The 16,099-nt window shown below is 39.6% G+C and overlaps 1 protein-coding gene across 1 annotated transcript in view; it reads left to right on the top strand.

The window, feature by feature from the left end:
* Positions 1 to 16,099, top strand: part of DGAT2L6 (diacylglycerol O-acyltransferase 2 like 6) — a 35,697-nt gene that overhangs the window by 709 nt on the left and 18,889 nt on the right. The window lies entirely within an intron of this gene.

The raw sequence follows: 16,099 nt of genomic DNA, 5'->3' as shown, positions 1-16,099 counted from the left end.
AGAGCAGAGGTTCTAAACCAGGACCTCGAATTGGGGGTTGGGCCACTTTGAATTTGGATGGAAAAAAATTGCCTCTTTATTTTCACTAATTTCAAATAGAATTGATGAGTGTAAGCAACAAACCACAGAAGTGTTAGCAGTACCTGTGAATGTGTTAGTAACAGACATCGCAGAGATGTGCAAATCATATGCCAGTTGCTGCAGACATTTCATTTATGCTCATGACTGTTTCAAAATTCTTATAGATATTTGAACTACCGTTAGGTATGGTTATTTAATGCATAAATCAAGAAGCCAATGTTACTATGTCACTTTTTTGTAATGTTTTGATAACTATGCTTTAATATGTTGAGTTTCCTTCGTAAATCTGTATTTTATTTTGTACATTAAAAATATTATTCAGAGAAGGGTCCATAGGCTTCACTGGACTGCCAAAGGGTCCCATCACCCCCCAAAGATGAAAACTTATTGAGCCTTATTGTAGTTAAATCAAGTCCATCAATGGCTTGACTCTGGTAATAAGAGAAGGAAGCACTTTTTCTGTAAATGTATTTGTTTCTAGTGTTTCATATTTTCTTCTTGTTTTCCTTTGTATTCATCTTAACGTCCTCAAAAAGACCCCTTTGATAAGTTCCAGCCCTTAGCTAGGAAAGTGAGGGGTACAGGAATGTCCTAAGAGACTTGGCATTGTGATGGCAGCCACCATTTCAAGTCTGGATCCCAGAAAGATGGGACAAAGAGAGCAGGAAGAGAAGGTCAAAAGAGAAAGAGCTGTGTGAGCTGGCCCTTCTAGGTGTGAGGTCTGTCCCACCACAGAAAGCTTTTGTATGGTATTTGACACAAGGGCCCAGATTGTTCTGGCTCATCTGGGGAGCCGTCCTCAAGAAAATGTTCTCACTTTTCTCCCAGAAAATGGTTTATTCTTTTTTAAAAAAAATTTTTATTGATTAAGTTATTACATATGTGTCTTTATCTCCACATTACCCCCCCATCCCCCCCAATCATGCCCTCACCACCCCCTGTTGTCTATGTCCATTGGTTAGGCTTATATGCTTGCATATAAGTCCTTTGGTTGATCTCTCCCCCTTACCCCCACCTTCCCCTACCTTCCCTCTGAGGTTTGACAGACTGATCGGTGCTTCTCTGTCTCTGGATCTGTTTTTGTTCATCAGTTTACGTTGTTCATTATCCTCCATAAATGAGTGAGATCATGTGATATTTATCTTTCTCTGACTGGCTTATTTCACTTAGCATAATACCCTCCAGTTCCATCCATGCAGTTGCAAATGGTAAGAACTCCTTTTTTACCGCAGCTTAGTATTCCATTGTATAGATGTACCACAGTTTCTTTTAAATATATTTTATTGATTTTTTACAGAGAGGAAGGGAGAGGGATAGAGAATTAGAAACATCAATGAGAGAGAAACATCGATCAGCTGCCTCTTGCACACCCCTTACTGGTGATGTGCCCGCAACCAAGGTACATGCCCTTGACCGGAATCCAACCTGGGACCCTTCAGTCCGCAGGCCGACGCTCTATCCACTGAGCCAAACCGGGTAGGGCGTGTACCACAGTTTTTTAATCCACTCATCTACTGATGGGCACTTAGGCTGTTTCCAAATCTTAGCTATGGTGAATTGTGCTGCTATGAACATAGGGGTGCATATATCCTTTCTAATTGGTGTTTCTATTTTCTTGGGATATATTCCTAGAAGTTGGATCACTGCGTCAAATGGGAGTTTCATTTTTAGTTTTTTGAGGAAACTCCATACTGTTCTCCACAGTGGCTGCACCAGTCTGCATTCCCACCAGCAGTGCACGAGGGTTCCTTTTTCTCAGCAGTACTTGTCGTTTGTTGATTTGTTGATGATAGCCATTCTGACAGATGTGAGATGGTACCGCATTGTCATTTTGATTTGCATCTCTCATATAATTAGTGACTTTGAGCATGTTTTCATATGTCTTTTGGCCTTCTGTATGTCCTCTTTCGAAAAGTGTCTATTTAGGTCTGTTGCCCATTTTTTGATTGGGTTGTTTATCTTCCTTTTGTTGAGTTGCATGAGTTCCCTATAAATGTTGTAGATTAACCCTTATTGGTGATAACATTGGCAAATATGTTCTCCCATGCAGTGGGCTTTCTTGTTGTTTTGTTGATGGTTTCCTTTGCTGTGCAAAAGCTTTTTATTTTGATGTAGTCCCATTTGTTTATTTTCTCTTTAGTTTCCATTGCCCTAGGAGCAGTATCAGAGAAGAAATTCCTTCGGCAGATATTTGCGATTTCGCTGCCTGTGGATTCCTCTAGTATTTTTATGGTTTCCAGTCTTACGTTTAAGTCTTTTATCCATTTTGAGTTTATTTTTGTGTATGGTGTGAGTGGGTGGTCTAGTTTCATCTTTTTGCATGTATCTGTCCAATTTTCCCAACCCCATTTATTGAAGAGACTGTCTTGACTCCATTGTATGCTCTTGCCTCCTTTGTCGAATATTAATTGGGCATAGTGGTTTGGATCGATTTCTGGGCTCTCTATTCTATTCCATTGATCTGTATGTCTGTTCTTGTGCCAGTACCAGGCTGTTTTGAGAACAGTGGCTTTGTAATCAGCTTGATATCTGGTATTGAGATCCCTCCTACTTTGTTCTTCTTTCTCAGGATTGCTGCAGCTATTCGAGGTCTTATTTTATTCCAGATGAATTTTTGAAACGTTCGTTCTAGATCTGTGAAATATGCCATTGGTAATTTAATGGGGATTGCATTGAATCTATAGATTGCTTTGGGTAGTATGGACATTTTGATGATGTTGATTCTACCAATCCATGAACACGGTATGTTCTTCCATCTGTTTATGTCTTCCTCTATCTCTTTTTTCAGTGTCCTGTAGTTTTTTGCATATAAGTCTTTTACCTCCTTAGTTAAGTTTATTCCTAGGTATCTTAATTTTTTTTGTTGCTATGGTAAATGGGATTGCTTTTTTAGTCTCCCTTTCTGTAAGTTCACTATTGGTGTAAAGAAATGCCTTAGATTTCTTGGTATTAATTTTGTATCCTGCTACATTGCCAAATTCATTTATTAAGTCTAATAATTTTTTGATGGAGTCTTTAGGGTTTTCTATGTACAGTATCATGTCATCTGCAAATAAGGACAGTTTTACTTCTTCTTTTCCAATTTTGATGCCTTTTATTTCTTCTTCTTGTCTGATCGCAATGGCTAGTACTCCCAGTACTATGTTGAACAGGAGTGGTGAGAGGGGGCATCCCTGTCTTGTTCCTGTTCTTAGGGGAAATGGTTTTAAGTTTTGCCCATTGAGTTGATGTTGGCTGTGGGCTTGTCCTATATGGCTTTGATTATATTGAGGTATGATCCTTCTATTCCCACCTTGCTGAGAGTTTTTATCAAAAATGGGTGTTAAATTTTGTCGAATGCTTTTTCTGCATCAATTGATATGACCATGTGGTTTTTTTCTTTCAATTTGTTTATGTGATGTATCACGTTTATTGATTTGCAGATATTGTACCATCCTTGCATCCCCAGGATAAATCCTACTTGGTCATGGTGTATGATCTTTCTGATGTATTGCTGGATCCGATTTGCTAGAATTTTGTTGAGTATTTTGCCATCTATGTTCATGAGGGATATTGGCTTATAATTCTCTTTCATTGTGTTGTCTCTGTATGGTTTTGGTATTAGGGTGATGCTGGCTTCATAGAATGAGCTGGGAAGTGTTCCTTCCTCTTGAATTTTTTGGTATAGTCTGAGGAGGATAGGTTTTAGTTCTTCCTTGAATGTTTCGTAAAACTCCCCTGTGAAGCCGTCTGGCCCCGGGCTTTTGTTTGCTGGGAGCTTTTTGATGACTGCTTCAATTTCTTCCATAGTTATTGGCCTATTGAGATTTTTAGAATCTTCCAGATTGAGTTTTGGAGATTGTATTTTTCTAGGAATATGTCCATTTCCTCCAGGTTGTCTGGTTTATTAGAGTAGAGTTGTTCATTGTATTTTTTAACAATTCTTTGAATTTCTGTGGGGTCTGTTGTTATTTTGCCTCTTTCATTTCTGATTTTGTTTATTTGGGTCCTCTCTCTTTGCTTCCTGGTGAGCCTGGCTAGAGGTTCATCAATCTTGTTTATCCTTTCAAAGAACCAGCTCTTGGTTTCATTGATCTTTTGTATTGTTTTTTTTTTTTTGTCTCTATGTCATTTATTTCTGCTCCAATCTTTATTATCTCCTTCCTTCTGCTCACTCTGGGCTTTTCTTGTTTCTCTCTTTCTAATTCTTTGAGTTGTAAAGTTAGATGATTTACTATCATTTTTTCTTGTTTTTTTGAGGTAGGCCTGTAGAGCTATAAACTTCCCTCTCAGAACTGCTTTCATTGTGTCCCATAGATTTTGGATTGTTGTGTTTTTATTGTCATTAGTTTCCAGGATGTTTTTAATTTCTTCTTGATCTCTTTGGTAACCCAATCATTGTTAAATAACATGCTTTTCAGCTTCCAAGTGTTTGAATTTTTTGGATTGTTTTTATTATAATTGATTTCTAATATTATGCCATTGTGGTCTGAGAAAATGCTTGAGATGATTTCAATCTTCTTGAATTTCTGAAGACTTTGCTTATGACCCAATATGTGGTCTATTTTTAAAAATGTCCCGTGTGCACTTGAGAAGAACGTATATTCCGTGGCTTTGGGGTGAAATGTTCTGAAGATGTCAATTAAGTCCATTTGATCTAGTGAGTCATTTAGGATTGATGTTTCTTTAAATGGTTTATTCTTAAGATTTTTTTCTCTCTTCCTGTCCCCTCTCAAGGGACACTGTCTCTGGACAGGAATAGGGTAGAAGGCATATCCAACGCTGAATATGTAAGGGTCCAAGAAGGTGAGAGCTCACTTCCTGGTAATGCCCACCCCCAATCTCACCAGCTTCTAGTCATCCTGAAAGAGCTGGAGAAGTGGACTGAGGATGTCAGGGACAAATGATGGCATTGATGTGTCTTATGTAAAAACACTAATAATAAATGTGAATGTTTTCTTTCACCTGCATTTTTTAAAGTTTTTAAAAATCCTGTTAAATATACATAACATAAAATCTACCACCTTAACCATTTTTAAGTGTACAATTCAATGACATTAAGTACATTCACAATGTTGTGCAACCATCACCACCATCCATCACTAGAACTTCTTCATGCAAACCTGAAACTCTGTACCCATTAAACAACAATCCCCATTCTTGCCTCCTCCTGGCCCCTGGCAACCAGCCTTCTAGTTTCTGTCTCTGTGAATTTGACTACACTGGTACTTCATATAAGTGGTCTCATACTGGTACACTATTTGTTCTTTTGTGACTGGCTTATTTCATTTAACATAATGTCTTCAAGATTCATCCATGTTATAGTATGTGACAAGATTTCTTTCCTTTTTAACCCTAAATAATATTCCATTGTCTGTAAATATCACATTTTGTTTATCCATTCTTCTATAGATGGACGCTTGGGCTGCTACCATTTCTTGGCTATTGTGAATAGTGCTGCTGTGAACATGGGTGTTCAATATCTCTGTGAGACATGATTTTAATTATTTTGGATATATACCCAGAAGTGGAATTGCTGGGTCATATGGTAATTCCATTTACAAATTTTTAAGAACTGCTATACTATTTTCCACAGCAGCTGCACCATTTTACATTCCCGCCAACAGTGCACAAGAGTTTGAATTTCTCCACATCCTTGCCAACACTTCTTTATTTTCTTTGTTATAGTAACCATCTTAATGAATGTGAGATGATATCTCCTTGTGGTTTTAATTTGCATTTTTCTAATGATTAGTGTTTTTTAAATTAAATCTTTATTTTTCAGATTATTACAGTTGTTCCTCTTCCCCCTCCACCCCATAGCTCCCCTCCACCCGGTTCCCACCCCACCCTCTGCCCTTACCCCCCCCCACTGTCCTCATCCATAGGTGTATGATTTTTGTCCAGTCTCTTCCCGCACCCCCCACACCCCTTTTCTCCCCCGAGAATAGTCAGTCCACTCCCTTTCTATGCCCCTGATTCTATTATATTCACCAGTTTATTCTGTTCATCAGATTATTTATTCACTTGATTTTTAGATTCACTTGTTGATAGATGTGTATTTGTTGTTCATAATTTGTATCTTTACCTTTTTCTTCTTCTTCCTCTTCTAAAAGGATACCTTTCAGCATTTCATATAATACTGGTTTGGTGGTGATGAAGTCCTTTAGCTTTTTCTTATCTGTGAAGCTCTTTATCTGACCTTCAATTCTGAATGATAGCTTTGCTGGGTAAAGTAATCTAGGTTGTAGGTTCTTGCTATTCATCACTTTGAATATTTCTTGCCACTCCCTTCTGGCCTGCATAGTTTCTGTTGAGAAATCAGCTGACAGTCATATGGGTACTCCCTTGTAGGTAACTGACTGTCTTTCTCTTGCTGCTTTTAAGATTCTCTCTTTGTCTTTTGCTCTTGGCATTTTAATGATGATGTGTCTTGGTGTGGTCCTCTTTGGATTCCTCTTGTTTGGGGTTCTCTGCGCTTCTTGGACTTGTAAGTCTATTTCTTTCACCAGGTAGGGGAAGTTTTCTGTCATTATTTCTTCAAATAGGTTTTCAATATCTTGCTCTCTCTCTTCTTCTGGCACCCCTATAATTCGGATGTTGGTACGCTTGAAGTTGTCCCAGAGGCTCCTTACACTATGTTCATATTTTTGGATTCTTTTTTTCTTTTTGTTTTTCCAGTTGGGTGTTTTTTGCTTCTTCGTATTTCAAATCTTTGACTTGATTCTTGCTATCCTCTAGTCTGCTGTTGGAACTCTGTATAATATTCTTTATTTCAGTCAGTGTATGCTTAATTTCTAGTTGGTCCTTGTTCATATCCTTGAGGGTCTAACTAGATTTCTTTTTTTTTTTTAAGCATCTCTTTTTTTTAATTGTTTTATTGCTTAAAGTCTTACAAAGGATATTACATATGTCTCCTTTTTTCCCCCGCCCTTGACAATCCCCTGGCCTCCCCTACCCCCCAGTGTCTTATGTCCATTGGTTATGCTTATATGCATGCATACAAGTCCTTCGGTTGATCTCTTACCCCCCCTACTCCCCCCCCACCCTCCCCGACCTTCCCGCTGTACTTTGACAGTCTGTTCCAGGCAGCTCTGCCTCTGTATCTATTTTTGTTCATAAGTTTATAATGGTCTTTATTATCCATGAATGAGTGGGTATCTAGATTTCTTGAGGGTCTCACTAAATTTATCGGTGGTTTCTAGAAAGTTCTTGAAAAACCTTATAAGTGTGGTTTTGAACTCTATATCCAGTAGTTTGCTTTCCTCCATTTCTGTCCTTTGTGACCTGTTTCTTTGTCTCCACATTTTTTATGCTCCCCTGTGTTGATAGAGTGGCTTTCTGTGCTAGGTGTCCTATAGGGCCCAGTGGCTCAGCCTCCCCAATTACCTGAGGTGGACACTCCTGGTGCACCCCTTTGTGGACTTTGTGCACAGTCTTGTTGTAGTTAATCCTTGATTGTTGTAAGTATCACTGGGAGGAATTGACCTCCAGGCCAATTGGCTGTGAGAATCAGCTGTGTCTTCAGTGGGAGAACTTCTGTGCTGGAGACACCCTTCTGGGGCAAGACTTGCTTCAGTGGGGCTTTGGTGCTCACTGAGTCTGCCCCCTGAGTGTGTCCCTTATGGATCTGAGGAGTTGTAATCTGGATGGTCCCACTCTGACCACTGGGTACACTGGCTCTTGGATCTCTAAGGAGGTGCTAATTTAGCCTCTGCCTGAGGCTACCCAGCAGGAGCTATGTAGAGATCTGCAGATTCCTCTTCTTTGTTTGGGATTTGGAGGTGCCCAGATGAGGCCCAGCTGTGAAGCAATGCAAGCTTCTGTAGGGCCTTGGGCCTTCTTTTGGATGTTCTGGGTCTCTCTGACCCAGCTGTAGTCTGTTAGGTAATTTTCAGATTGCAAAGGGCCAGGCCCTTCATATGCAAAAGCCTCTGCACACAGCTTGGGTGGGGCGGGGTCTCAGGGAATCAACAGGGCAGAGCAAACAGCTATGGTTGATCCTCAGTCCTACCCTAAGAGGCCCTGCGTCTCAGTGTCCTGGTAATCGCTGCAAGCACCTCTGAGAGAAAGCCGCCCTTGAGTTCTGACCGATGCCAGACAGTCCAGTTTCTCCCCATATGAGTCTGGGTCCCCAAAGACTCGCCCGGAATTGGAGTTCAGAGCAATCAGGAGCTTGAGACTCCCTCCTGATTGAAAAAGACAACCGTGTCCTCAGTTGCCAGTCCTTTCCACGTGTGCCTCTGTACCTCTGCACTTTACTTCCGCACCTCCTCTGAGTCTCAGTGTGCTTTTCTCTTTCCTTCTAGTTGTAGAATTTCCACTCAGCCAGCCTTCCTGTGGTTCTGGATGATGTCCGTTTTGTCTTTTAGTTGTATTTTTGAAGTGGTTGTGCGAGGCAGCAATTTCCGGTGTTTACCTATGCCGCCATCTTGGTTTCTCCTCTCATTAATGATCAGTGTTTTTGATCATCTTTTCATATGCTTGTTGGTCATTTGTCTTGACTCTTTTCCAGTTGATTATCTTTATCATTCCAATTATCTTCCTCTACTAGTTTAGGTATTATACATTCTGTTTCTATTCTTTTAGTAATTATGCTAGAAATTACAACACAAATCCTGAGTGTTGGAGGTTACCAAGGTAGCCATAGCATCTAACAGTTGTTATGTGCACAGAAGTACCTAAGAGATCCTCAAATCAGTTCAGCAGTAATAGAGAAAATACTAATTATAAGACCTTGGCTGTCTATGCCCCTACTATCTAATAACAAAGATAAACCAATCACTCATTCCACCATTGTTCACCATTGTTCATTTTATGTGTTAGTGCTGGACATATGCACAAGTCACTACAATGTAGGACAGACTGTGGTAAGTGAAAGAAAGAGCCACAACAAATTGATATTAAGGTTTCAAAAAATAAGTTATTACACTAAGTTGAGAGGATCAGGGAAGGCAGGAAAGGAAAGCAGTGTGGCATGATGAACAGGATGTGGGTTCTGGAGTTTGTCAGACTTGGATAAAACAATTAGCTGTGTGACTTCAGACAAGTACTGTAACCCCTTTATACCTCAGTATCTCCATCCTCTAGCCTGGTCCACAGTAAATGCTTCATACAAAAAAAAATTGTCCTTCCTCCATCCTCTCCTTCCTCCCTCCCTCCTCCCCTCCTTCCTCCCCTCCCTCCCTCTCTTACATTCTTTCTTCCTCCCTCTTTTCCCCTTTCCCTCCCTCCCTTCTTCCCCCTCCCTCTCTTCCTCCCTCCCTTCCTTCTTTCCTTCCTTCCTTCCTTCCTTCCTTCCTAATTTCTATCTTCTTTCTCACCCTCTTTTCTTGATTCCTCTGTCTTGCTCAGAGCATCTCTCAGTGCTTCTCCTTCCCAACTGATGTTCAGAATCATGGCTAATTACTGAGCATTACTGGAAGTGATGGGCAAGGAAAAATGGAAAAGGGGAAGAAAAAGGCAAAGAGATAAGAAGGAGGGAGGGAAGGAGTGAGAAGAAAAGAATTAAAAAACTGTTTGAGGGAGATGTGGAATACAAATACTCATGACCCTTAGAATTAGGCAACAGCCCTGAGAGCCCTCTGAAGGCCAGCTCCTATATAAAAGGTGGCTTTCAATCTGTCTCTTCTTTTCTGGGCTTATATCACCATCTACCTAAAATGTTACAATATTCTCTTTCCTAGCCCTCTATTCTCTACTCTCCACCCTCTCCAATCTACTCCACTGCCTGCTCCCAGAAGAGTCTTTCAAAAGCATGTTTAATTATAGCCCTCTCTTGCTCAAAAATAGTCAGCGGTTTCCCATTGCCTACTCGATGAAGCACACATGTGTTAGCTTGGACATTCAAGGCCCTCCTCCACTCTCTGGCTCCCTATACCAGCTCATCCTCCTACTCTTCCCCTGGAAGCTTGTCTTCCAGGCAATCTATTCACAAAACAAACACAAATGGTACTCTCCCACTGCTTCACCTCTGCTCTATTTCCTCCACTGGAAATGCCCTGATTACTCTTCCTGGATTATCCATGGACAACCCCTCCTTTCAGATATTGCTTAAGTCACAGCTTCTCTGCAATGTTTCCCAGACAGCCTGAGACTACATCAACTCCGAAAGTCCAGAGTACTTTGTACAAACAGGTTGGGTAGCAGCCTTTATATTTGTTGTCCCCTTCTACCCAATAAACTCCATGAGAACAGGAGCCAGCCATGTCTTGTCATTATTATATTTCTCATAATACCAGGCTTGACACTAAATTGACAATTCTTCCAGATTTCTGATTCCTCAGTAGAGACCTTTAAGTCCACCTCTTGTTCTTTTTTTCCTCTCCTGAACATCTGTGTGGGTGTGTGTGTGTGTGTGTGTGTGTGTGTGTGCCTGTCTTCTTTCTCTAGTTTCTTTTTCTAAAATTATTTTTCATAAATATACATTATTTATGTTTCTAGTTTCTGATACTACAAAACAGATCATTGTCTTGGAAGTCACACAGACCAGGTCTGCCACTTACTTGCTATGTGACCCTGTACAAGTAAGTCACTATTGTTTTCTATGTGACTTTGAGCAAGTCATTCACCCTCCACCATTGTAGAAACAGAGCATAATACCTGCCTTTGAAGACCATTCCAAAAATCAAAGAAGCAAGAAAATCCTTAGTAGATATTCATTTTCTTTCCTTCTGTTATAGAAATTAGCATTAACTAGATCTTAGAAAATTAGGCAAATAGAGACTTTGATATAGTGCCAGCATTCCCACAGGCCCCTTCAAAGCATTATTCACTAATCCCTCTCCTTCACCCCATACATACAATCAATCACGAAACCATGAAAATTTTTCCTCCATATTATCTTTCAAAATGGTTTGGTAAATAGCAACCCATTTCAGGTTCCCATTGCCTCTCATCTAAATCACTGAAACTCTTAGCTTATCTCCCAGCCTACAGTTTCTCTTGCTCCCACAGTTAGCCTAAAATACTTTCCTGATACACAGATATGATCATACCACTCCTCTGCTTAATAATCTTTACTGGTGTCTCATTCCCTTCAACAACAGGCCTAATCTACCCAGCTTCTTTCCCAGCTTCATCTCCTATTCCATGGCTTCCTGAGTTTGGAGGTTATGGTGTTACTCATGGGCTTTGGACTCCTCTACCTCCAGGCCTTTGTTCAATTTTTTCCTTGTGCATGGAAGGCTCTTCCTTCACTAATCTGTATGTAAAAATTCTATTCTTCTTCCAAAAATTCAACTTAAATCTTGCCTTCTACAAGAAATCTTTCTTGATTCCCCAGTAATAAGGAATAGTCGTTTCCTTAGGTTCCCGTAGAATGACATTTGAGCTCTGACTACATAGTTCTTACTCTCTGGGATGTATTTGTTATTTATGGTTCAGTCTTCCCCACTAGACTGAATTTCTGGAAAGCAAGAAATTTATTTTCTACATGTGTTAATATGAGTTAACACACACATTGTACTTAAAATAGCTCTTGGTACATAATAAAGACTCAACAAACACTACACTTACTCCCCCAAAGCTTGGAGTGAAGGTACATGACCTCTCCCAACCTCGGCTTTTAAAAATATATATATATTTTATTGATTTTTTACAGGAAGAAGGGAGAGGGATAGAGAGTTAGAAACATCAATGAGAGAGAAACATCGATCAGCTGCCTCCTGCACACCCTCTAATGGGGATGTGCCTGCAACCAAGGTACATGCTCTTGACTGGAATCAAACCTGGGACCCTTCAGTCTGCAGACTGACGCTCTATCCACTGAGCCAAACCTGTTAGGGCCCAGCCTTGGCTTCTTCATATGTAAAACAGAGATGATAAAATTATCTACTCTCAGGGTCATGAGAGGATTAAATGAGATAATGTACATTAAGTGCTTCTTAATTTAAAATGCTGGGTGCATGGTATCAATGACTATACTTAAATTATTTTCATCATTTCCATATTTATTCTCTTCACCATCCTCCTTCCAGTCCCCAAACCTGTCTGCATGGCCTCTAGCACAGAGATTTCACATGAGGTGTGCTCATTCAATGTTTGTTGAATGATTAGATTACCTTTGATTCCCACAGATTCTTAGGTCTATAGTTAATTTGGATCCAAAAAGTAACTACAAAACCACAGAAATTCATCTTGGACAGACCAGCCATGTTCTTAGATGTTTTAAGGCTTTGATTAGAATGGTGGGTCTTTGCTTTACACTGGAAATAACTGATTGCCTATAGCCTTATACACACATGCACACCCTGGAACCTCAGAAGGCCTTTCCTTGTTTGGAATAAGGGTTTTGGTGGTTTCTCTTACTCTTAGTTTTCACCTACCCCTGGAGAATTTTGAAATCAAACTTCTACTAGTAGTACAATTTAATGTAACATTTTATCATGAGTCATCTTGCCCCTGCTTGGCACTGTGCTAATGGCTGTTTTCAAGAATCTTACTGTGTAGTAGGGAAAGGGCCATACATGTAAGCTACTAACTACATAAGCAGCAAAATCAAACAGGGCAAGTAGAAGTATAAGTAATGTGCTGTGGGTATGTGGAGGAGGAAGCCCTTAATTCTGACTAGAGACACAGCAAACATATCACCAAAGAGGTATCATGTGAGCTAAGCCTTAAAGGTTGGGAGAATTTTGATAGGTAGAATGTTGGGGAGAGGGTAGTCAGAATAACAACAGCATCTCCAAAGGCATAAAGATGTGAAATTACATGGTGGGCTGAGGGAATAGGAGTAAACTAAGGTAGTTGAGCCTGTTTCCCATACTTCAGCCATTTACATCCCACCTTCTGGTTCTTTCAATGGCTGAATACCTCCTATGCTATTATTACTGAACATTTTTCCAAATTAGTTCATTTCTGTAACCTAAATTTATATATTTCAACAAGAAACTTTATATCACTGCCATGAATTCACTTTTATTCATTACATATTAAAATAACTTTTTATCCATACACAAACTCACATCATCTAGTGTCCTTTCAGTGGTATGGGACCACACTTTGAGGAATACTGGGCTAAAGCATAAGGGGTGTGAATGAAGGTACTGAGAAATGAGGCTAGGAAAGTGGGGGCGGGGGGACAGTCCATAGAGAGCCTTAAATGCCAAGCTAACATGTTCAGACTTTATTCTGTCAGCAGTGGGAAAACATTGAAGGTTTCCGAGGAAGCAAAGGACATTATGACTGTGCTTTAAAAAATTATCTGACAGTAGCATGTAAAATGGACTGGAGAGGAAGAGACCAGCAGGCAAAGAGTAGACACACAACTGTAATCTAGAGCAGAGGAGATCAAGTCCTGGACCAAAGAAGTAGCAATGGAGACAGAGGCAGGAGGGTGAATTGGAGAGTTTTTTTGTTTGTTTGTTTTGTTTTTGGAAAGGGAGAGAAGTCAACAACAGCTCCAAAATATTGAAACTGAGATTTTTTCCCGAGGTCTGAAAGATGAATAGCAACTAGTCAGGCAAAGAGCTGAGGAAAGAATCTTCTAGGTAAAAGGAACAACTTTCACAGAAGCCCAGAGGCTTGAGAGCAGAATGAGTTGAAAGAACGGACAGAACAGGATGGTGGAATGCAGAGAACAAGGGGGTGGCTGGGGCTCCATCACGGAGGGCCTTTGAAACCAAGGTCATAAGACTGGACTTGATCCTAAAAGTCATGGGAAGCCATGTTAGTTGTTGAATTATTAAATCAGCATTTATTCCCACAGCTTATGATATCTATAGTTAATTTAGATCTACTAAGTAATCACAAAGCCACAGAAATGCCTCTGGTAAGCCAGCCATTTTTGATTATATGCTGCAGGGGGACAGACTCTGATTTTTATTCAGCTTGCTGCTGTGTCATGGCTCAAATGGAAGCACAAGGCCTACTTAGGAATAGTAGCAGTCATCTGGGAGATAGGTGATGGAGGTTTGGACCAGGTAGTAGCATGGAGGCGGAAAATAGGATAATTTGAAAGATGTTTGGAAGACAGAACTGACAGGAAGCAGTAACAACAGCTTAATGGTTAAAGGTACAGTCTCTGGAATAAGACACTTTGTGTTCTCAACTCTGGTTTCCCCACAAGCTAGCTATGTGACCTCAGGTGGTTATTTAACCTCTCTTAGCCTGAGTTACTCATCCACAAAATGAGAATTACTGTCCTAATGAGGTATGTACGAAGTTTAAATAAAATATGCATGTAAAACAGTTTTACATAATGAGTATACAGTAAATTTTGGCTATTACTATATGGGGAAAGTGAGCAAGTAAGATGAATCAGAGATGATTTGAAGAGAGGACACACTTAGATTCATATTGGTACCATCTTTAACTTAAGTTAGTAATCCTTTGTAATTTGAGGCTGTACAGGTTTAAGAAAGTCAGTACCAGAGATAAAGAGGTATATTACATAATGATAAAAGGGTCAATTTACCAAGAAGACATAGCTATCCTAACTGTATGCACCTAACAATAGAGCTTCAATATATATGAAACAACAACTGACAGAACTGAAAAGAAAAATAGACAAATCAGCAATGGTATTTGGAGACTTTCTCAAAAACCACTAACCAAAACCCACCCTAGATAAAATAGGTAATCTATAACTACTAATTAAATTAAATTAAATATTAATTATAGAAGGTTAAAAACTTTCCAAAACAGAAATCTGCAGGCGTAAATGGATTCCACCAAACAATTTAAAGAATATATATCACGGATTCTACACAATCTTATCTGGAAAATAGAGGAGGAAGGAACACTTGCCAACTCTCTTATGAGGTGAAACCGTGATAACAAGGCCAGACAAAAACAGTACACAAAAAACCTATAGACCACTATTCCTCATGAATATAAATGCAAAAATCCTCATCAAAAGGAATGCAAGTGTAAATATTTGAAAATTAATCAATGTAAACTATTAACTATCCAAGAAAGAAAAAACACATGATTATATAAACTGATGTAGAAAAAGCAGTTGACAGACATCAACTTCAATCATGATAAACACTCACAGTAAACTAGGAATAGAAGGAAACTTCCTCAACTTGATAACGACCATCTACAAAAAAACCAAACAAACCCTAGAGTTAACATTATGCTAATGGTGAAAGATTTAAAGCTTTCTTCCTCAGATTGGGAGCAAAGCAAGATGTCCACTCCCACCATATACATTCAACATCACACTAGCAATGGCAATAGGGCAAGAAGAAAAAAATATATAGAAAAGCATGAAGATTGAAAAAAATCTAAAACTGTCTTAATTCATAGATAATATGATTGTGTAGAAAATCCCAAGGAATTTACTAAAAACAAAAACAAAAAACCCTCCCAAGAACTAGCAAATCAGGTGAGCAAAATGACAGGATACAAGATAACATATAAAAAAGAAATCAGAAAAACCAATCAGAAAGGATATATGTACCCCTATGTTCCCAGCAGAACAATTTACAATAGCTAAGATTTGGGAACAGCCTAAGTGCCCATCAGCAGATGAGTGTATTAGAAACCTGTGGTACATCTACATGATGGAATACTATGCTGCTGTAAAAAGAAAGAACTCATTCGCATCAGCATGGATGGACCTGGAGAGCATTATGCTAAGCAAAATAAGCCAGTCAGGAAAAGAGAAATATCACATGATCTCATGCATTTGTGGAATATAATAAACAACATAAACTGATGAACAAAAATAGGTCCAGAGACACAGAAGCATCAAACAGACTGTCAAACCACAGAGGGAAGGCAGGGGAGGGTGTGTGTGGGGGGGTGGGGGGGTAAGAGGACTTGTATGCAATGCATATAAGCATAACCAATGGATATAGACAGTAAGGGGGTGAGGGCATGTATGCAATGCATATAAGCATAACCAATGGACACAGACAGTAGGGGGGTGAGGGCATGTGCTGGGGGGTGGGAGTGGCCAGGTAGAGGTCAATGCGGGGGGGCGGGGGAAAGAAGGCATATGTAATACTTCAAACAATAAAGAATTTAAACAATGGAGACAAAATTAACTATATTTCGATATACTAGCAGAGAACAATTGAAAATTTATAAT

Source organism: Myotis lucifugus, unplaced genomic scaffold (assembly GCF_000147115.1).
Source record: "Myotis lucifugus unplaced genomic scaffold, Myoluc2.0 scaffold_4, whole genome shotgun sequence".
Lineage (NCBI taxonomy): Eukaryota > Metazoa > Chordata > Mammalia > Chiroptera > Vespertilionidae > Myotis > Myotis lucifugus.
Note: the sequence above shows the minus strand (reverse complement) of the source record. Positions and strands in the feature narration are given on the sequence as shown.